Source organism: Oncorhynchus clarkii, chromosome 23, assembly GCF_045791955.1.
Source record: "Oncorhynchus clarkii lewisi isolate Uvic-CL-2024 chromosome 23, UVic_Ocla_1.0, whole genome shotgun sequence".
Classification (NCBI taxonomy): Eukaryota; Metazoa; Chordata; class Actinopteri; order Salmoniformes; family Salmonidae; genus Oncorhynchus; species Oncorhynchus clarkii.
Window position 1 is genome coordinate 41448872 of NC_092169.1, and position 22204 is coordinate 41471075.

General features: G+C 43.1%; 1 protein-coding gene across 1 annotated transcript in view; it reads left to right on the top strand.

Annotated features, from left to right (window-relative positions):
- Positions 1-22204, top strand: part of LOC139381372 (protein sidekick-2-like) — a 605846-nt gene that overhangs the window by 450037 nt on the left and 133605 nt on the right. The gene's annotated exons all lie outside the window — the stretch shown is intronic.

Sequence of the window (22204 nt, forward strand, 5' to 3'; positions counted from 1 at the left end):
AAGATGCTGTCTATTTGATAAACAATAGCTATGTTGTCTATTATGTGTTAGTGTGAATGGGTTGTTCATTCTATTGTATTTCATATCAGCTGGCTCCATCTGTGTGTTTTATGTGTCTAAGGTGCCGTAAGGTTGTTAGTGCCTGTGTCTGAGAGTGACATGGAGGACAGAGAGATGAAGAGAAAGGGAGAGAGAGACAGAGCGTGATAGATTGCATGTTCTGTCTGTTTGTAACTATGTCTCCATCACTTGAAAGAGGTCTCGGCCTCAGTGAAATGTACTCCCAGGGCCTCTCCTCTACTCTCCATTTATTCTGCCCTCTAATGGAGGCGAGGCAGCGAGGGAGACTTGTTTACCAGTTTAGAGAGAGGCCTAGTACTGTCAGACTACATTGGGGCTAGATAGGGGCTTCTGAGAGGGGGGATAGGAGTGTGGGGCTCTGAGTGCCTGGTGGAGCCACTGAAAGCCTCAAATGGGATTCTTGTCTTGGCATTGTACCTCTTAAACTAAAAAAGGGGACAAATAGAGAGGTGCTTTTGGAAAGAGGTCTCTCTGGCTCTCTCACTGGCTCGGCAGCCCCGAGTGGGAGACTGGGAGCAGTGCTTATTTACAGTGAAAGGATTGGCCCCAGACATACAGTACCAGTCAAAAGTTTGGACACACCTACTCATTCAAGGGTTTTCTTTACTTTTTACTATTTTCTACATTGTAGAATAATAGTTAAGACATCAAAACGATCAACTAACAAATATAGAATAATGTAGTAAGCAAAAAAGTTTTAAACAACATCTTTGATCAACAGCTTTGCACACTCTTGGCATTCTCTCAACCAGCTTCATGAGGTAGTCACCTTGAATGCATTTCAATTAACAGGTGTGCCTTATTAAAAGTACATTTCTAGAATGTATTTCCTTCTAATTAATGCGTTTGACCCAATCACTTGTGTTGTGACAAGGTAGGGGGGTATACAGAAGATAGTCCTATTTGGTAAAAGACCAAGTCCATATTATGGCAAGAACAACTCAAATAAGATAAGAGAAATGACAGTACATCAATACTTTAAGAAATTAAGGTCAGTCAATTTGGAGAATTTAAGAAATGTGAAGGTTTCTTCAAGTGCAGTCTCAAAAACCATCAACTGCTTTGATGAAACTGGCTCTCATGAGGACCGACACAGGAAAGCAAGACCCAGAGTTACCTCTGCTGCTGAGGATAAGTTCATTAGAGTTAACTGCAACTCAGAAATTGCAGCCCAAATGAATGCTGTTCAGAGCACACTTCATGAATCAGGCCTTCTTGTCGAATTGCTGCAAAGAAACCACTGCTAAAGAATATCAATAATAAGAAGAGATTTGCTTGGGCCAAGAAACACGAGCAATGGACATTAGACCGGTGGAAATCTTGGATTTTAGGTTCCGACCGCAGTGTCTTTATGAGACTCAGAGTAGGTTAACAGATGATGTCCACATGTGTGGCTCTCTCTCTCAATGCCAAGGGGCTTCATTGGCATGGGAAAAATGTCTTGCCAAAGCAAGTGAAATAAACAATAAACAAATGTGAGAAGAAACATCATCAAAAAACGATTCAAAATTCGTAGTAAATACTACACTCAAAAAGGTTTCAAAAGATAAAGACATTTCAGCTGTTATATTATCAGATATGGACAGTGTGTTAGCAATGTGCAAATAGTTGGAGTATGAATAGTGGGGGAAGAAAAATTAACAGATAAATATGGTTGGTATTTACAATGGTGTTTGTGCTATACTGAATGCCCTTTTCTCATGGCAACGGGCCACAAATCTTACTGCTGTGATTGCACACTGTGGTATTACGCCTAACAGATATGGGAGTTATCAATGTTTGGTTTGTTTTCAAATTATTTGTTGGTCTGTGTGATCTATGGGAAATATGTGTCTCTAATATGGTCATACTGAAAGGAGGTTAGCAAGTACATCTCAGTTTCCACCTACAGTTGAAGTCAGAAGTTTACATACACTTAAGTTGGAGTCATTAAAACTTGTTTTTCAACCAAACCACACATTTCTTGTAAACAAACTATTGTTTCGGCAAGTAGGTTAGGACATATATTTTGTGCATGACACAAGTAATTTTTCCAACAATTGTTTACAGACCAAATATTTCACTGATAATTCACTGTATCACAATTCCAGTGGGTCAGAAGTTTACATACACTGAGTTGACTGTGCCTTTAAACAGCTTGGAAAATTCCAGAAAATGATGTCATGGCTTTAGAAGCTTCTGATAGGCTAATTGACATAATTTGATTCAATTGGAGGTGTACCTGTGGATGGCCTACATTCAAACTCGATGCCTCCTTGCTTTACATCATGGGAAAATCAAAAGAAATAAGCCAAGACCTCAGAAAAAAAATGTAGCCCTCCACAAGTCTGGTTCATCCTTGGGAGCAATTTCCAAATGCCTGAAGGTACCACTTTCATCTGTACAAACAATAGTACGCAAGTATAAACACCATGGGACCATGCAGCTGTGATACCACTCAGGAAGGAGACACGCTCTGTCACTACAGATGAACATACTTTGGTGCGAAAAGTGCAAATCAATCCCAGAACAACAGCAAAGGACATTGTGAAGATGCTGGAGGAAACAGGTACAAAGTATCTATATCCACAGTAAAACAAGTCCTATATCGACATAACCTGAAAGGCTGCTCAGCAGGGAAGAAGCCTCTGCTCCAAAACCGCCATAAAATAAGCCAGACAACTGTTTGCAACTGCACAAAGATTGTACTTTTTGGAGAAATATCTTCTGGTCTAATGAAACAAAAATAGAACTGTTTGGCCATAATGACCATCGTTATGTTTGGAGGAAAAAGGGGGAGGCTTGAATGCCATCCCAACTGTGAAGCACGGGAGTGGCAGCATCATGTTGTGGGGGTGCTTTGCTGCAGGAGGGGCTGGTGCACTTCACCAAAAATAGATGGCATCATGAGGTAGGAAAATTATGTGGATATATTGAAGCAACATCTCAAGACATCAGTTATAGCTTGGTCGCAAATGGGTCTTCCAAATGGACAATGACCCCAAGCACATGTCTAAAAAAAATGGCTTAAGGACAACAAAGTCAAGTGGAGTGGCCATCACAAAGCCCTGACCTCAATCCTATAGGAAATGTGTGGGCAGAACTTAAAAAGCGTGTGCAAGCAAGAAGGCCTACAAACCTGACTTAATTACACCAGCTCTGTCAGGAGGAATGGGCCAAAATTCACCCAATTTATTGTGGGAAGCTTGTGGTAGGCTACCCGAAACGTTTGACCCAAGTTAAACAATTTAAAGGCAATGCTTCCAAATACTAATTGAGTGTTTGTAGACGTCCGACTCACTGGGAATGTGATGAAACGAGGCGGTCTTCTGGTCAGACTCCGGAGACGGGCACAGCGCACACCACTCCCTAGCATTCTTCTTGCCAATGTCCAGTCTCTTGACAACAAGGTTGATGAAATCCGAGCAAGGGTAGCATTCCAGAGGGACATCAGAGACTGTAACGTTCTTTGCTTCACGGAAACGTGGCTTACTGGAGAGACGCAATCCGAAGCGGTGCAGCCAACAGGTTTCTCCACGCATCGCGCAGACAGGAAAAAACATCTTTCTGGTAAAAAGAGGGGCGGGGGCGTATGCCTTATGACTAACGTGACATGGTGCGATGAAAGAAACATACAGGAACTCAAATCCTTCTGTTCACCTGATTTAGAATTCCTCACAATCAAATGTAGACCGCATTATCTACCAAGAGAATTCTCTTCGATTATAATCACAGCCGTATATATCCCCCCCCAAGCAGACACATCGATGGCTCTGAACGAACTTTATTTAACTCTCTGCAAACTGGAAACAATTTATCCGGAGGCTGCATTCATTGTAGCTGGGGATTTTAACAAGGCTAATCTGAAAACAAGACTCCCCAAATTTTATCAGCATATCGATTGCGCAACCAGGGGAGGAAAGACCTTGGACCATTGTTACTCTAACTTCCGCGACGCATATAAGGCCCTGCCCCGCCCCCCTTTCGGAAAAGCTGACCACGACTCCATTTTGTTGATCCCTGCCTACAGACAGAAACTAAAACAAGAGGCTCCCACGCTGAGGTCTGTCCAACGCTGGTCCGACCAAGCTGACTCCACACTCCAAGACTGCTTCCATCACGTGGACTGGGAGATGTTTCGTATTGCGTCAGATAACAACATTGACGAATACGCTGATTCGGTGTGCGAGTTCATTAGAACGTGCGTTGAAGATGTCGTTCCCATAGCAACGATTAAAACATTCCCTAACCAGAAACCGTGGATTGATGGCAGCATTCGTGTGAAACTGAAAGCGCGAACCACTGCTTTTAATCAGGGCAAGGTGTCTGGTAACATGACCGAATACAAACAGTGCAGCTATTCCCTCCGCAAGGCTATCAAACAAGCTAAGCGCCAGTACAGAGACAAAGTAGAATCTCAATTCAACGGCTCAGACACAAGAGGCATGTGGCAGGGTCTACAGTCAATCACGGACTACAGGAAGAAACCCAGCCCAGTCACGGACCAGGATGTCTTGCTCCCAGGCAGACTAAATAACTTTTTTGCCCGCTTTGAGGACAATACAGTGCCACTGACACGGCCTGCAACGAAAACATGCGGTCTCTCCTTCACTGCAGCCGAGGTGAGTAAGACATTTAAACGTGTTAACCCTCGCAAGGCTGCAGGCCCAGATGGCATCCCCAGCCGCGCCCTCAGAGCATGCGCAGACCAGCTGGCCGGTGTGTTTACGGACATATTCAATCAATCCCTATACCAGTCTGCTGTTCCCACATGCTTCAAGAGGGCCACCATTGTTCCTGTTCCCAAGAAAGCTAAGGTAACTGAGCTAAATGACTACCGCCCCGTAGCACTCACATCCGTCATCATGAAGTGCTTTGAGAGACTAGTCAAGGACCATATCACCTCCACCCTACCTGACACCCTAGACCCACTCCAATTTGCTTACCGCCCAAATAGGTCCACAGACGATGCAATCTCAACCACACTGCACACTGCCCTAACCCATCTGGACAAGAGGAATACCTATGTGAGAATGCTGTTCATCGACTACAGCTCGGCATTCAACACCATAGTACCCTCCAAGCTCGTCATCAAGCTCGAGACCCTGGGTCTCGACCCCGCCCTGTGCAACTGGGTACTGGACTTCCTGACGGGCCGCCCCCCAGGTGGTGAGGGTAGGCAACAACATCTCCTCCCCGCTGATCCTCAACACTGGGGCCCCACAAGGTTGCGTTCTGAGCCCTCTCCTGTACTCCCTGTTCACCCACGACTGCGTGGCCACGCACGCCTCCAACTCAATCATCAAGTTTGCGGACGACACAACAGTGGTAGGCTTGATTACCAACAACGATGAGACGGCCTACAGGGAGGAGGTGAGGGCCCTCGGAGTGTGGTGTCAGGAAAACAACCTCACACTCAACGTCAACAAAACTAAGGAGATGATTGTGGACTTCAGGAAACAGCAGAGGGAACACCCCCCTATCCACATCGATGGAACAGTAGTGGAGAGGGTAGCAAGTTTTAAGTTCCTCGGCATACACATCACAGACAAACTGAATTGGTCCACTCACACAGACAGCATCGTGAAGAAGGCGCAGCAGCGCCTCTTCAACCTCAGGAGGCTGAAGAAATTTGGCTTGTCACCAAAAGCACTCACAAACTTCTACAGATGCACAATCGAGAGCATCCTGGCGGGCTGTATCACCGCCTGGTATGGCAACTGCACCGCCCTCAACCGTAAGGCTCTCCAGAGGGTAGTGAGGTCTGCACAACGCATCACCGGGGGCAAACTACCTGCCCTCCAGGACACCTACACCACCCGATGTCACAGGAAGGCCATAAAGATCATCAAGGACATCAACCACCCGAGCCACTGCCTGTTCACCCCGCTATCATCCAGAAGGCGAGGTCAGTACAGGTGCATCAAAGCTGGGACCGAGAGACTGAAAAACAGCTTCTATCTCAAGGCCATCAGACTGTTAAACAGCCACCACTAACACTGAGTGGCTGCTGCCAACACACTGACACTGACTCAACTCCAGCCACTTTAATAATGGGAATTGATGGGAAATGATGTAAATATATCACTAGCCACTTTAAACAATGCTACCTTATATAAATGTTACTTACCCTACATTATTCATCTCATACGCATACGTATATACTGTACTCTATATCATCGACGGTATCCTTATGTAATACATGTATCACTAGCCACTTTATACTATACTATGCCACTTTGTTTACATACTCATCTCATTTGTACATACTGTACCCGATACCATCTACTGTATCTTGCCTATGCTGCTCTGTACCATCACTCATTCATATATCCTTATGTACATATTCTTTATCCCCTTACACTGTGTACAAGACAGTAGTTTTGGAATTGTTAGTTAGATTACTTGTTATTACTGCATTGTCGGAACTAGAAGCACAAGCATTTCGCTACACTCGCATTAACATCTGCTAACCATGTGTATGTGACAAATAAAATTTGATTTGATTTGATTTGATTTGATTTGAAAGAAACATTTCACATTCTTAAAATAAAGTGGTAATCCTAACTGACCTAAGACAGGGAATTTTTACTATGAGTAAATGTCAGGAATTGTGAAACACCTTAGCCAAATACATTTAAACTCAGTTTATGTAAACTTCCTACTTCAATCTACTTCAACTCTTTCAATAGCAAGGCTATGTTCACGGAGTCTGTAAATTGTCAAGGATTTTTGTCATTTTGGGTCAGTCACAGTGGTCAGGTATTCTATTTTTTGGTTCTTTCCAGTGTATCAAATAGTTATCTTTTTCCTTTCACATGATTTGGTTGGGTCTAATTGTGTTGCTGACCTGGCGCTATTGTGGGGTCTGTTTGTGAACAGAGCCCCAGAAACAGCTGGCTTAGGGGACTCTTCTCCAGGTTCATCTCTCTGTAGGTTAGAGCTTTCCTTTACGTGGTTGTAGATTGTTTAACAGCTATTTTCTGGATTTTGATAACTAGTGTGTATACTCCTAATTCTGACTCGTGCATTGTTTTGGGTTTTAAGTTGCATACAAAGTATGTTTTTAAAGAATTCTGCATGAAGAGTCTCAATTGGGTATTTGTCCCATTTTGTGAATTATTTGTTGGTGAGTTGATCTCAGATCTTACCACCATATAGGGCAATGGGTTCCGTAACTGTTAAGTTTTTTTTTACAGATCCTAATTGGGATGTCAATTGTTATCTTCACTTGGGTAGGGGGCACTATTTTCACTTAAGGATGAAAAGTGTGTCCAAAGTAAACTGCCTGCTACTCAGGCCCAGAAGCTAGGACATTAATATAATTGGTAGATTTGGATAGAATGTCTGTGAGTATAACAGAACTGATTTGGCAGGCGAAAACCTGAGAAAAATCCATCCAGGAAGTGGGATTTTTTATGTTTGTAGTTTTCTATTGAATGCCATTACAGTATCCATTGACTTAGGACTCAAATTACACTTCCTATTGCTTCCACTAGATGTCAACAGTCTTTAGAAATTGTTTCAGGCTTGTATTCTGATAAATGAGTGAGTAAGACCTCTGAATGAGTGGACACTACAGTGTCCAAGAGCTTTTTCATATGCGCGACCGAGAGCTCGCCTTACTTGTTTACCTTTTATATTGACGACGTTATTATCCGGTTGAAATATTATTGATTATTAGGACTAAAAACAACCTGAGGATTGATTATAAATATCTTGTTTGACATGTTTTCTACGAACTTTACAGATACTATTTGTATTTTTGTCTGCCTGTTGTGACTGCGTTTGAGCCTGTGAATTACTGAACAAAACGTGCAAACAAATCTGAGATTTTTGGATATAAACATTGACTTAATCGAACAAAACAAACATTTATTGAGTAAATGGGAGTCTTGTGAGTGCAACCATATGAAGATCATCAAAGGTAAGTGATTAATTGTATCACTATTTCTGACTTGTGTAAGTCCTCTACTTGGATGGTTACTGTTTGTAATGATTTGTCTGCTGGGCGCTGTTCTCAGATAATCGCATGGTATGCTTTTGCCGTAAAGCCTTTTGGAAATCTGACACCGTAGTTGGATTAACAAGAAGTTAATCTTTAAACCCATGTATAGCACTTGTATGTTTTATGAATTTTTATAATGACTATTTCTGTTTTTAAATTTGGCTCTCTGCAATATCACTGGATGTTGGCCAGGTGGGACGCCGTCCCACGTACCCTAGTGAGGTTTTAAGTTACTCTTGATGGCATAGACCCTTCTTGCCTTGTCTCTTAGATCGTTCACAGTCTTGTGTAAGTTACCTGTGGGGTTGATGTTTAGGCATGTAATTCTTCTTTGTGTGCTCTTGGGCAACAGTGTCTAGATAGATTTGTATTGGTAGTCCTGGCAACTGGACCTTTTTTGGAACACCATTATTTTTGTCAAACTGAGATTTACTGTCAGTGCCTAAGTCTAATAGAACCTGTGCGAAGATCTAGGTGCTGCTGTAGGCCCTCTTTGGTTGGGGACAGAAGCACCAGATCATCAGCAAAAAGTCGACATTTGATTTCCACGTCAGTAGGGTGAGGCCGTGTGCCCTCACCAATTCTTTCATGTAAATGTTGAAGAGGATGGGGCTCATGCTGCATCCTTGTCTGGAAGATGAGGTTGTTTACGTACCCATTGTTGACAGTAAATAGTGTATCTAGATTTTCTTTGAGGAGCTTCTCTTTGTACCTTTTACATGCAGGATAAAAATTTTTTATCTGGGGGTGACTGTACTTAGATTGCCTCTGCATAGGGGTGTGGCCACTGCATAGGGGTGTGGCCACTGCATAGGGGTGTGAGGCCTCTTCGTTTGGGTTGGGGAGGCTGTGGTCCTCTGCTGCCATTGTATTCAATGGCGGCAGGGTAGCCTAGTGGTTAGAGTGTTGGACTAGTAACCGGAAAGTTCTGCCCCTGAACAGGTAGTTAACCCACTGTTCCTAGGCCGTCATTGAAAATAAGAATTTGTTCTTAACTGACTTGCCTAGTTAAATTTAGGTAAAATCAAATTCAAGGGCATTCACCTCTTACTTCACACCTCAGTGCAATTTGACGTTGCTGACAGGACATCTGCAATGTACTAACTAAGCATTTGAGTCTTCATATAGTAAGATACATTTTATTAGGATATGAAGAGATTATTGTAATATAGTTATTTTCATTCTTGGCACTTGGAAGTAACTACGGATTGGACATTTTCTCACTCAGATGTAGGTTGGCTGGTATTTGTAGTTTTTTTTCTGTGCTTTATCTTCTGGTTGTTGTGTTGCTTTGTAGTCCTTGGCAGTGTTTCCAAGGACATTGGGCAGGTTTAGTTATGTGTGAAGGTGTAGCCTACTGCTTGGGGAGAGATTCTGGGGAGTGTTGGGTACGTTTTCCTCAACATTCAAAGGCATATTGGACAGGGAAATGAACATAAGGTGTCTCTTACAATGGATGTGTAAAGTAAAGGAGTTCCATGGTGGCTCAGAGAATTCTCCATCTCGGCTCCCCTGCCTCCAGTTTCCCCTTGATAGAGGCAATGTCTTATAGTGGGCCTGCCACTACTCTCTCTCTCTGCCACGCTGCCTATGCAGCTGTTCTTTATGGCATCCACTGCTCTGTCCTCTCAGACTGTGAATGTCCTTGTCACAGGGAAAGACTTTTATGCATTAGTTGAGTTCTTTATACTTTTCATGTTGATCCTTTAGGACCATTGTGGATCTGCAACAACATAAATATTATGTCTCTTTCTCACCTTAACTGAAATGAGCAGTCATCTGTTCACAAAATAAATCCCAAACTGCTTTCTTTGTCTCTTATCCGATTTTCTGAAATTGATTGAAATCTACTGTCCTGAACAGGTTTGGTGTCTGGAATTCTAGCCGATCTGCTCTGCACTAGATTGGTTTAGACCGACTGGATCCCATGCTCATTGAAATACAGTGTGCCAGGACTGTGTGAGGCCGAGGGGAGAGAAAGCACTTATTTAGCTTTAATAGCCATTACTCTTCTCTTATTGAATGGGAATGCAATTGAAGGGCCTTTTCCATTCGGCCGCTGTGATTTGTTATGTTATTCCCGAGACTTAATGTGCTGTAGAGTCAGAGCCTCCTTCGGTAAACCCATTTACCTGAAATTGCACCGAGACAGGCACAGGGTACAGGAGTCAGGCGGGCCCTAGAATACGTTTTCTTCCTCAGACAATCTTTTCATTCTCTCTCCTTTCCTCCGGAAATGTCTCTCTCGTCTCTTCTAAAGACGTTAAGACATGGATTTATCTCTGAGTGCTACAGCCCAACAACCCATTCTAACACGGCGTACCTAGAAAGTCACAGAGAGGAGAAGACGAAGGAGGAGGAGGAACAACGATGCTGTGCTGACACCCACTGTGCAATTACCAATTTGCTGCTTGGAGAGATTGGTCAATTAATGGGTCTGCCTGAGAACATCCACCTCTTGTCTGTCTAATATGGATTCTGCATTACTCACTGTGGTGTGTGTGTGTGTGTGTGTGTGTGTGTGTGTGTGTGTGTGTGTGTGTGTGTGTGTGTGTGTGTGTGTAGTATTGTACATATGTGTGTGCGTATGTCTGTGTGCAGGTGTGTGTGTTTTATGTGTAGTGTGTGTAAGTGTACGTGTAGCCTGTGTTATGCGCAGGTTTGTGTAGTCTTGTACGTGTGTGTGTGTGTGTGTATGTGTGTTAGTGGGTATGTTTGTGTGCGTGTGTATGTGCGTTCAAGCGTATGTGTGACGGAACACACCAAACTCTTCATCTGCCTCACACTGACTAGTTGACCTGGCGAACAGGGAGGAGTGGTCAAGGAGAATTAGGTCCTGGTGGAGTACTGTAGGTGTGAGGAGGCTGACTTGGATGGCAGGAGATCTGATTGAAATGGCACTGTGTCTCAGACATCGAGAGATGAAAATGAATTGTATGAATACTCAATAGCTTAGTTCTGAAAATAACTCCAGCAGTAGGGAGTGGAAAGTCAAGCAGCCAGCTACAAATCATGAGAGCTCCCGGGCAGAAAAGTGAGTGGCTGTTTTTATGAGCACCGGCCTCCCTTCTCTCCTCCATGTCTCCCCTCCTTCCCTCCCTCCCTCCATCTACCTTGGAGCTGTAGGTTTTCATCAGAGCGATGTGTTGTGGAGCGTTGGAAGGCAGGGTGTCGGCTCTGGTTTGAGTCATATTTGTCCCAGGCCTGTCGGCCGCTTGATCCCCCCTGACCTCTGTCTCTACTGGGGGAGGTTGGCGGAGGCTGGCCATGGCTATTTGTCTGGAAGTAATCGAGGTCTGAGGTGGGTGTCGGGGTGGGGGGGTGGAGACAGAGAGAGAGAGAGACCACCACAACATACAGTATGACATTACACTCTTCCATTGTGTGTCTCAGAATAGTTTGGACACTGTCACTCTATGTCAACAGCGTTTTACACTCATACACTTCAAGCACACACACACAAACACACAAGACTACGCGCGCATGCAAGCGCACGCACCAACACACATACCGATATTGATGGGAGCTGTACAGAATTATTATCAACCTTAGCTGTCAATCACCCCCCCCCCCCCCCCCCCCCCCCCCTTGGCATCAAATAAATAAATGAGCCTTAGATGGGAAATCATTACAAATGGAGTTACATGACAGGTCCAGGCCCCAGCACAGCACAGCCAGGCTGTACCAGCTGTCTAGGCGGCCAACATTTCCTAGAGCTGTTGCCTGCTGTACAGCCTTCTGCCTTGCAACCACCTGTTGTACAGCCTTCTGCCTTGCAGAACCACCTGCTGTCCATAGACTACTGACTCAATCCATATAGACCACTGACTCAATCCATATAGACTACTGATTCAATCCACATGGACTACTGACTCAATCCACATGGACTACTGACTAAATCCACATAGACCACTGACTCAATCCATATAGACTACTGACTCAATCCGCATGGACTACTGACTCAATTCCCATAGACTACTGACTCAATCTACATAGACTACTGACTCCACATGGACTACTGACTCCACATGTACTACTTGTGTTTTGTGAAGAGGGGGTTTGATGTGTGTGTGTGTGTGTGTGTGTGTGTGTGTGTTTTCAATTTGACAAAGGCATAGGTACAGTGAAATACCTTTCTTGCAAACTCAAGACCCAACAATGCAATAGTCAATAACAATGTATTACTAGACCAATGCCTATTCTCATTTAAAAGTTGTTGTTTTTTTCCATCTTTAATTGTGTCTAATTCCATGAACTGCACCGGCCTGCTTTTAATTCTCTTTTTCAAAATACAAAATACTTTTCTATACGATTTCTTTATAATGATTGCCAATTTTGTGGTCCCCTTTCACACTACATTAGTATAAAATGTCTGCTAATTGAACTAAATATACATGTATATGTAAAAATTAACAATTGCAAACCATGCTGAGTTTTATTCTAATGAGCAAGGCCAATGACAATAGCCAGTGTGATTTGCAGTATACATTTACATGTTGGACAACTAAGGTAGTTAAATAACAACATATCACAGTCAGCAAGTAAATCGTTTTTGTAACCGTTACTGAGAATGTTGTTGCTGTTCGGTCGGCTACTAACAAATATTTTTTTAAATACATGTATTTTAACTCAACACAATACTTTGCAAAAGTATCTTAAACTTTTGATACATTGATCTTTAGGGTATTTTGTAGTTGTATTTTGTATCAAATGTATGCCCATCCCTATGTGTGTGTGTGTGTGTGTGTGTGTGTGTGTGTGTGTGTGTGTGTGTGTGTGTGTGTGTGTGTGTGTGTGTGTGTGTACAGAGCAGGGCTGTGGCGGTCATGACATTTTGTCAGCCGGTGATTGCCAAGCAAATAACTGCCTGCCTCCTGCCTCTCACAGTAATTGAATATTAATTAACATAAACAACTTTAGCATCTCAAGCCACTGCACATGTTCAGTACTAGTCAAAAGTTTGGACACATACTCATTCAATGGTTTTTCTTATGTTTTACTATTGTCTACATTGTAGAATAACAGTGAAGACTTCAAAGAATGAAATAACACATAGGGAATCATGTAGTAAACAAAAAAGTGTTCAAAATGTATTTAATATTTTATTTTCTTCAAAGTAGCCACCCTTTTCCTTGATGACAGCTTTGCACATTCTTGGCATCCTTTCAACCAGCTTCATGAAGAATGCATTTCAATTAACAGGCTAAAAGTGAATGTGGAATTTCTTTCCTTCACAATCAGTCGTGTTGTGACAAGGTAGGGGTGGAATACAGAAGACAGTCCTATTTGGTAAAAGACCAAGTACATATTAAGGCAAGAACAGCTCAAATAGGCAAAAGAAATTGCAGTTCATCATTACGTTAAAACATGAAGGTCAGTCAATCTGGAAAATGTCAAGAATTTTGAACGTTTTTTCAAGTGGAGTCACAAGAAATATCAAGCTCCATGATAAAACTGGCTCTCATGAGGACCGCCACATGAAAGGAAGACTCAGAGTTACCTCTGCTGCTGAGGATATGTTCATTGAAGTTACCACCCCCAGAAAATGCAGCCCATATAAATGGTTCACAGAGTTCAAGTAACAAACACATCTCAACATCAACTGTTCAGAAGAGACTATGTGAATCAGGCCTTCATTGTTGAATTGCTGCAAAGAAACCACTACTAAAGGACAACAAAAAGAAGAAGAGACTTGCTTGGGTCAAGAAACACAAGCAAAGGACATTAGACCGGTCGAAATCTGTCCTTTAGTCTGAGTCCAAATTTGTGAGACGCAGATTAGGTGAACGGATCTCTGCATGTGTGTATCCCATCGTGAAGCCTGGATGAGAAGGTGTGATGGTGTGGGCGTGCTTTGCTGGTGATACAGTGATTTATTTAGAATTCATGGCACACTTAACAAGCATAGCTACCACAGCATTCTGCAGTGATACGCCATCCCATCTGGTTTGTGCTCAGAAGGACTATTATTGGTTTTTCAAAATCAAATCAAATCCAAATGATTTATAAAGCCCTTCTTACATCAGCTGATATCTCAAAGTGTTCTACAGAAACCCGGCCTAAAACCCCAAACAAAAAGCAATGCAGGTGTAGAAGCACGGTGGCTAGGAAAAACTCCCTAGAAAGGACAAAGCTTAGGAAGAAACCTAGAGAGGAGCCAGGCTATGAGGGGTGGCCAGTCCTCTTCTGGCTGTGCCGGGTGGAGAGTTTTGAACAGGACAATGACACAACACACCTCCAGGCTCTGTAAGGGATTTTTGACCAAGACGGAGAGTGATGGAGTGCTGCATCAGATGACCTGGCCTCCACAATCACCCAACCTAACTCAATTGAGATGGTTTGGGAAGAGTTGGTCCTCAGAGTGAAGGAAAAGCAGCCAACAAGTGCTCAGCATGTGTGGTAACTCTTTCAAGACCATTGTAAAAGCATTCCAGGTCGATGCTGGTTGAGAGAATGCCAAGAGTGTGCAAAGCTGTTATCAAGGTGAAGGGTGGTTACTTTGAAGAATCTCAAATATAAAATCTACTGTGATTTGTTTAACACTTCTGCCTCCTCATGCTTTCGCCCAGTCTTCCCCTTTCCGGCCCCAGGTTCCGAGAGGTGTTTCCAAGCCGTCATTTTCACTGTTCCCCATCTCCTTCATTGCCACTTGATAGGCACGTCACCTGGTAGGCAAATACATATCCCTAATCAACATTACATCCTCTTGAGGTAACTCAGCACTATATATGCTTTCACATCAATGTCTTCAAAATGTTCAGAGTACAATTGCCGCAACATCTATCCTCTTTTATATGATGCATTAACCCATGAAGCACCCAATGCAACCCAACTATGATGTTCAAGTAGCTCCTAGACCCAACCCATCTGTATGTTTACAGTGGCATCTGGTCTCTTTCTCTATTTGGCTTTGCTTCCTCTGTCATGGTGTCTTCAAGCTCACCCATTATGCAGCTGGACCTCACTTCACTATGCACCCACCAGGGAGAGACATGACGATCTTAACCGCTGCAGGTGCTGTAAGGAGTACTGTGTGTGGACCAGACCAACGTTGTCCCAACACGCCCCTTCTGGTGTACCTTGATGTACACTCAATCTCCAGAAATCAGCCCGTGCCCTTGGTTATCTCTGCTTTCACCTGAGGATATACACACTGCAACACATGGGTCATTTCCTGACAACATAGATTCGCCTCTTATGGCAAGATCACTAATTTGTGACATTTGAATTACAGCCTCCACTGTACTTCCATCAGTCTCCCAGTTACCGGTTACCAATTCATGTGGCACGAGTGCTCATAAACTGATATCCCAACAATGCTACTAAAGTAACCCCTGCTACTACTAACATGGCCCATGCCTATAGACTCCTTAAATTACGGTCCCTAAAGCGACTGCCGTGAGAATTACTGCTGCATGTAATCTGTCAAGTGTTTGCCGGCTGTTAGAAATTGGGAAAGCGATTAATGAATTGGAAGACATGTACATATTACCTCAATTACCTTGACTAACCGGTGCCCCGCACAATGACTCTGTACCGGTACCCCCTGCATATAACCTCGCTAATGTTATATTACTGCTGCTCTTTAATTATTTGTTACTTTTATTTCTTAATTTGTTGCTATTTTCTTAAAACTACATATTGGGTTAAGGGCTTGTAAGTAAGCATTTCACTGTAAGGTTGAATTAAGGGCATGTGACACATTATTTATATATTTTTTTGAGTTGGGGAGTTTCTCCCATTCGTCTCTGCAGATCCTCTTAAGCTCTGCCATGTTGGAATAGCACAGCTATTTTCAGGACTCTCCAGAGACGTTAGATCGGGTTCAAGTCTGGGCTCTAAGACTTGTCCCGAAACCCCTCCTGTGTTATCTTAGCTGTGCGCTTAGGGTTGTTGCTCTGTTGGAAGGTGAACCTTCGTCCCAGTCTGAGGTCCTGAGTGCTCTGGAGCAAGATTTCATCAATTATATCTCTGTACTTTGCTCCATTCATCTTTGCCTCAATCCTGACTAGTCTCTCAGTACCTGCCGCTGAAAAACATCCCAGCAGCATGATGCTGACACCACCATGCTTCCCCGTAGGGTTGGTGCCAGGTTTCCTCCAGACGTGGCGCTTGGCATTCAGGCCAAAGTGTTAAATCTTGGTTTCATCAGACCCGAGAAACTTGTTTCTCATGGTCTGAGAGTCTTTAAGTGGCTTTTGGCAAATTCTATGCTGGTTGTCATGTGCCTTTTACTGAGGAGTGGCTGGTCACTCTACCATAAAGGCCTGATTGGTGGAGTGCTGCAGAGATGGTTGTCCTTCTGGAAGGTTCTCCCATCTCCACAGAGGAACTCTAGAGCTCTGTCAGAGTGACAATCGGGTTCTTCGTCACCTCCCTGACCAAGGCCCTTCTCCTCATTGGCATCCATGTTTTCAGCGCCCGGGGAACAGTGGATTAACTGTCAGCTCGGGGATTTGATATTTCAGTTACTGGCCCAACGCTCTAACCACTAGAATACCTCCCACCCAGGTTGGGAACCTTCAATGTTGCAGAAATGTTTTGGTACCCTTCCCCAGACCTGTACCTTGACACAATCCTGTCTCGGAGTTCTACGGACAATTCCTTCAACCTCATGGCTTGATCTTTGCTCTGACATATACTGTCAGCTATGGGATCTTATATAGACAGGCGTGTGCCTTTCCAAATCATGTCCAATCAATTGAATTTACCACAAGTGGACTCCAATCAAGTTGTAGAAATATCTCAGGGGATGATCAATGAAAACAGGATGCACCTGAGCTCAATTTTGAGTCTCATAGCAAAGGGTCTGATTCCTTATGTCAAAAAGTTATATATATTTTTTAATTTGTGAACAAACTCAAGGGGTCTGAATACTTTCTGAAGGCACTGTCTGTTTTGAGTTGTAATACATTCTCAGGCTGCATGATGGGACTATAATGATGATTTGAAAAAAGTTGGAAGCAGTTGCTAACTGCTAACCATTTGACAAGCATTTGATAATATTCTCACCAGGCCTCAAATTTCCTGGCGACATCCCTCTTGTGTGGCCGTCATGCCCCTTTCAAAATCCATGCAGCCAAAGGGACCGTTGTTCCACCAGGCTGAATATAATAAGTTATTTGGCCACTTTAGTTATGATACAAATCTTATAAGAATGTTTAGTCGTATGGACTAGCCTACATGAGGTGTGCAACTATGATTTGAAAAGTGGCAAAATAATGCCTTACTCCACACGCTGGGCATCATTCACAAGTGATAGGCTAATATTGCACCCACCAGACTATTCTTAATTTAATCTCATCTTTACATATATTTTTTAGCATATGTGTGAAATTAGATTTGATTTAGAATGGACCATTATTATGCACCTGTCTCGTAACAGGAGAATGGGGGAAAAAATAAATTTCCTGTATGCACTTAAATAGCGAATGGAGGACGCTTTTCCCATGGTTAATTTTCATCACAGCCAGATAGGGTATACTCCTGTTGTAAAGCGAAGCAATGTACTCATTATTAAGAAAGTTGATAAATAAATATAGTAGGCCTAGCCTATAGAAAGCTGATGGGATCCTCCTTTTTTTAATAGAGGCCATCAAAACTCTTTCTCACGCAATTGCATAGCCTATAGAAATGTTGAGCAACATGAACTCATGAGCTCTCATGAAGTGTTTGATTAAATTTTTTAATATTTGCATTGATGACAGAGTGATTGGAGGGACAATAGAGTGCTGAGTACGAGGCAGTTAGCACGTTTGGTATGCTACTAATTACCATGAGCAGCATCAGAGCTTGGAGAAGCCTAATTATACGGTCACATGGAATTTGAGTGCCATCATAACTCGTGTTGACCGGTGTGGTGGTAATAGGGTCACCGTAACAGCCCTAGTACAGAGACGTATATTACGGTTCTGGCTGGTAAAGGTAGAGAGAGAGCGTTGTTAAGCCCTCTGTCACGTCCTGACCTTAGTTCCTTGTTTATGTCTCTGTTTTAGTTTGGTCAGGGCGTGAGTTGGGGTGGGCATTCTATGTTTTGTATTTCTATGTTTTGTATTTCTGTGTTTGGCCTGGTATGGTTCCTAATCAGAGGCAGCTGTCGATCGTTGTCTCTGATTGAGAACCATACTTAGGCAGCCTGTTTTCCCACTATGGGTTGTGGGTAGTTGTGTTCTGTGTCTTTCCATACAGAACTGTTTCAGTTGTTCCATTTATTTCTCTTGTTCTTTTGTATTCTGTGTTCAGTTTATTAAATATATTATGGACACTTACCACGCTGCGCATTGGTCCGATATTTCATACTCCTCGTCAGAGGAAGAAGAAAACCGTTACACCCTCTTTCAAACTGACTGCTCTATCGCCACACCAAACACAAAAATAAATAACTTTCTCTTTGGAAGAGCTGGATAGAGTGGAACATTGCAGTGCACCAAGATGGTTCAGCAGCCTGTGCCGCTTTTTCAGCATGGGTGAAGCACACCTCTGTTTAATGCAGCGTGCCAGAGAAGTTCTTCCACAGTCTGGAGAAATGGTAATTTCATAATAATATATAGAGCAGCAGGAAACCTAACAGTTGGGCCGGTAATCAAAAGGTACCTGGTTTAAATTATACATTGCTTGTTTTGTCTCTTAAACTGAAAATAGGCAAACTATTAGAATTTTAGCAACCATGAAATGACGGATCAATTTCTGCATATAGCACCTTTAAATTATGTATGTTATGTTAATTGTATGCAAATAAAGGTTGCTTCACTACCACACCAACAACAAAAGCACAACCATGGCCTCGGATTTGCAGGTGTTCAATTTAGAACAGACCCAGGGTCTGTTTCTGTAGCGACAGAAGAAATGCTAAAGCTCACAGTTAGTGTAGTTTCTAGTGCTCTTTGAAACCAGGAAATGACAGTAAATACACAACTTCTCAACACAGAGGTTGAAACATTCCTAACCGATGTGTACTACATTAACATATATGTTGTTTTGCAATCTCGGAAGAAAATGGAATGTCTAAGTTACATAGTATCCCTAATATTGCTACCACTAGCAGAACTCATGGTTTATTTTAGGGATGGGAAGACTCTTCGTGATTCTTTAGTAAAAGGGAGTTACGAAATATGAGGACACGTCATGTTAACCGAGACACATATTCACTGTTTCAAACATCCACACAGGTGTGTGAAGCATCATTTTATTCCAATAAACGTTGTGTTTTTTTCAACAGAAGGGGTCGCTGTTATACCTAAATTTGATCCAAATCCAATGAGGTGTTGGGTCTCCTGTTCTGTGTCGTTGAGAGCGGTTGTGTGAAACCAATTGATACGTCAAGCAAAGCTCTTAAATGTGCCAGACTACGTTTAACTTGTCATAAATTCAGCGTGTGAACTGTGCGTTATGTATCTTTCAGTGCAGATTATATGTTTACAAGTATTCAGGTACACAGTGTGAGTGATGGGCTGCATTACATAGTAGTCTAGTACTAATTCCTGTTAATATAGTGAATATCTATCTACTTTACACACTATATTTATCCCGGGCCAGTTTCTTATCCTTTAGGCTACAGGCATCACTACGCAGTGTCCCTGTTTTGGAAATGTCCCGGGAATCACCTGGGATTCATTTAACGCACCGGACAGTCCACATCCCTAAGGGAATCCAAAACTGACCTCTATAGCGATGGTCCAGCATGTGTTTCCAGGGCGATGAGCTAGGACAATGGTATTAAATATTAACCGTGGATCATAAGCCTCTGCTCAGTCAGTCCTGCGAGGCGCTTTGGGGCGCAAGACAGTTTTGAGGCCTATACAACGCTCAGGGAATCCCAAATGAAGCCTCTCTCGCTTGGAGATACAGTACATTAAAATCAATCAGTCGAGCAGTTGGAACTCGTAAGTCATGGTAAAAACCCAAAGAACAGGTATCCATCACCAATAACACCCTGTCGCTTCCTTACATCACCTCGATCTCTCTCTTCTACTGGGAGCCATTGTATTGTTTTCCACATGCAGCATTGGAGAGATAATGTGTGTTTTTATTATGGGTTTAGCTCAGACACACCAACCTGATCTTAGATAATTTCGTATTATCCTGTATGTAAATCCGAGACATTCCATTTGATATGATATGTTTTCATTTGTGGCTGTCAATCACCCATTTTCAATGATATTATATGGATTGTAATCCATAACATATATTACAAAGATGCAAAATATACAATATGTTAAACAAAATGTATTCTTTCCATTTTAGAATAAGGCTGTAATGTATCAAAATGTGGAAAAATGAAGGGGTCTGAATACTTTCTGAATGTACTGTATAAGGCACTGTAAGTGATCCCGGATAAAATTAACAAACTTACAAATAGGAAAAGACAGAGGAGGACTACCCGTACCAAACACTCAATTGTACATAATGGGGAATCAAAATGGCATGCCCATACTCCAGTATTTCACAATTACGCCCTGCAATCTGGAGGGCGGCTTTTTGCATCGCCCTAATGGTCAAAATGAAATCAAATGTTATTTGTCACATGCACCGAATACAACAGACCTTGTAGTGAAATGCTTACTTACAAGCCCTTAACCAACAATGCAGTTGTAAGAAAAATAAGTGTTAAGTAAATAATAGGTCAATAAAAAATTAAAATAACTAATAATTAAAGAGCAGCAGTAAAATAACAGTAGCGAGGCTAGATACAGGGGTACCAGTCCAGAGTCAATGTGTGGGGGCACCGGTTAGTCGAGGTAATTGAGGTAATATGTACATGTAGATAGAGTGACTATGCGTAGATAATAATCGGAGAGTAGCAGAAGCGTAAAAGGGGGGACAATGCAAATATTCTGGGTAGCCATTTGATTAGCTGTTTAGGAGTCTTATGGCTTGGGGGTAGAAGCTGTTAAGAAGCTTTTTGGACCTAGACTTGGTGCTCCGGTACTGTGGTAGCAGAGAAAAAAGTCTATGACTAGGGTGGACATATTTAGGGCCTTCCTCTGACACCGTCTAGTATAAAGGTCCTGGATGGCAGGAAGCTTGGCCCCAGTGACGTACTGGGCTGTACGCACTACCCTCTGTCGTGCCTTGCGGTCAGAGGACGGGCAGTTGCCATACCAGTTAGGATGCTGTCAATGGTGTAGCTATAGAACTTTTTGAGGATCTGAGGTACCCATGCTAAATCTGTCTTTGTGTGTTTGGACCATGATCATTTGTTGGTGATGTGGATATCAAGGAACTTGAAGCTCTCAACCTGCTCCACTACAGCCCCATAGATGAGAATGAGGGCGTGCTCGTTCTTCCTTTTCCTGTAGTCCACAATCATCTCCTATGTCTTGATCACGTTGAGGGAGAGGTTGTTACCCTGGCACCACAAGGCCAGGTATCTGACCTCCTCCATAGAGGCTGTCTCATCATTGCTGGTGACCAGGCCTACCACTGTCGTGTCGTCTGCAATCTTGATGATGGTGTTGGATTTGTGCCTGGACATGCAGTCATAGGTGAACAGGGAGTAAAGGAGGGGACTGAGCATGCACACCTGAGGGGCCCCGTGTTGGGGATCAGTGTGGCAGATGAGTTACTCCCTACCCTTACCACCTGGGGGTGGTCCGTCAGGAAGTCTAGGATCCAGTTGTAGAGGGAGGTGTTTAGTCCCAGGGTCCTTAGCTTAGTGATGAGCTTTGAGGGCACTATGGTATTTAAGGCAGAGCTGTAGTCGTTTAATAGAATTCTTGCGTAGGTGTTCCTTTTGTCCAGGTGGGATAGTGAAGTGTGGATCTGTTGAGGTGGTTTGCAAATTGGAGTGGCTCTAGGGTTTCTGGGATAATGGTGTTGACGTGAGCCATGACTAGCCTTTCAAAGCACTTCATGGCTGCAGATGTTAGTGCCAACCGGTCTGTAGTCATTTAGGCAGGTTACCTTAGTGTTCTTGTGCACAGGGACTATGGTGGTCCGCTTGAAACATGTTGATATTACAGACTCAGACAGGTTGAAAATGTCAATGAAGACACTTGCCAATTGGTCAGCGCATGCTCGTAATACATGTCCGGGTAATCCGTCTAGCCCGTGGCTTTGTGAATGTTGACCTATTTCAAGGTCTTACTCACATCGGCTGCGGAGAGCCTGATCACACAGTCGTCCGGAACAGCTAAT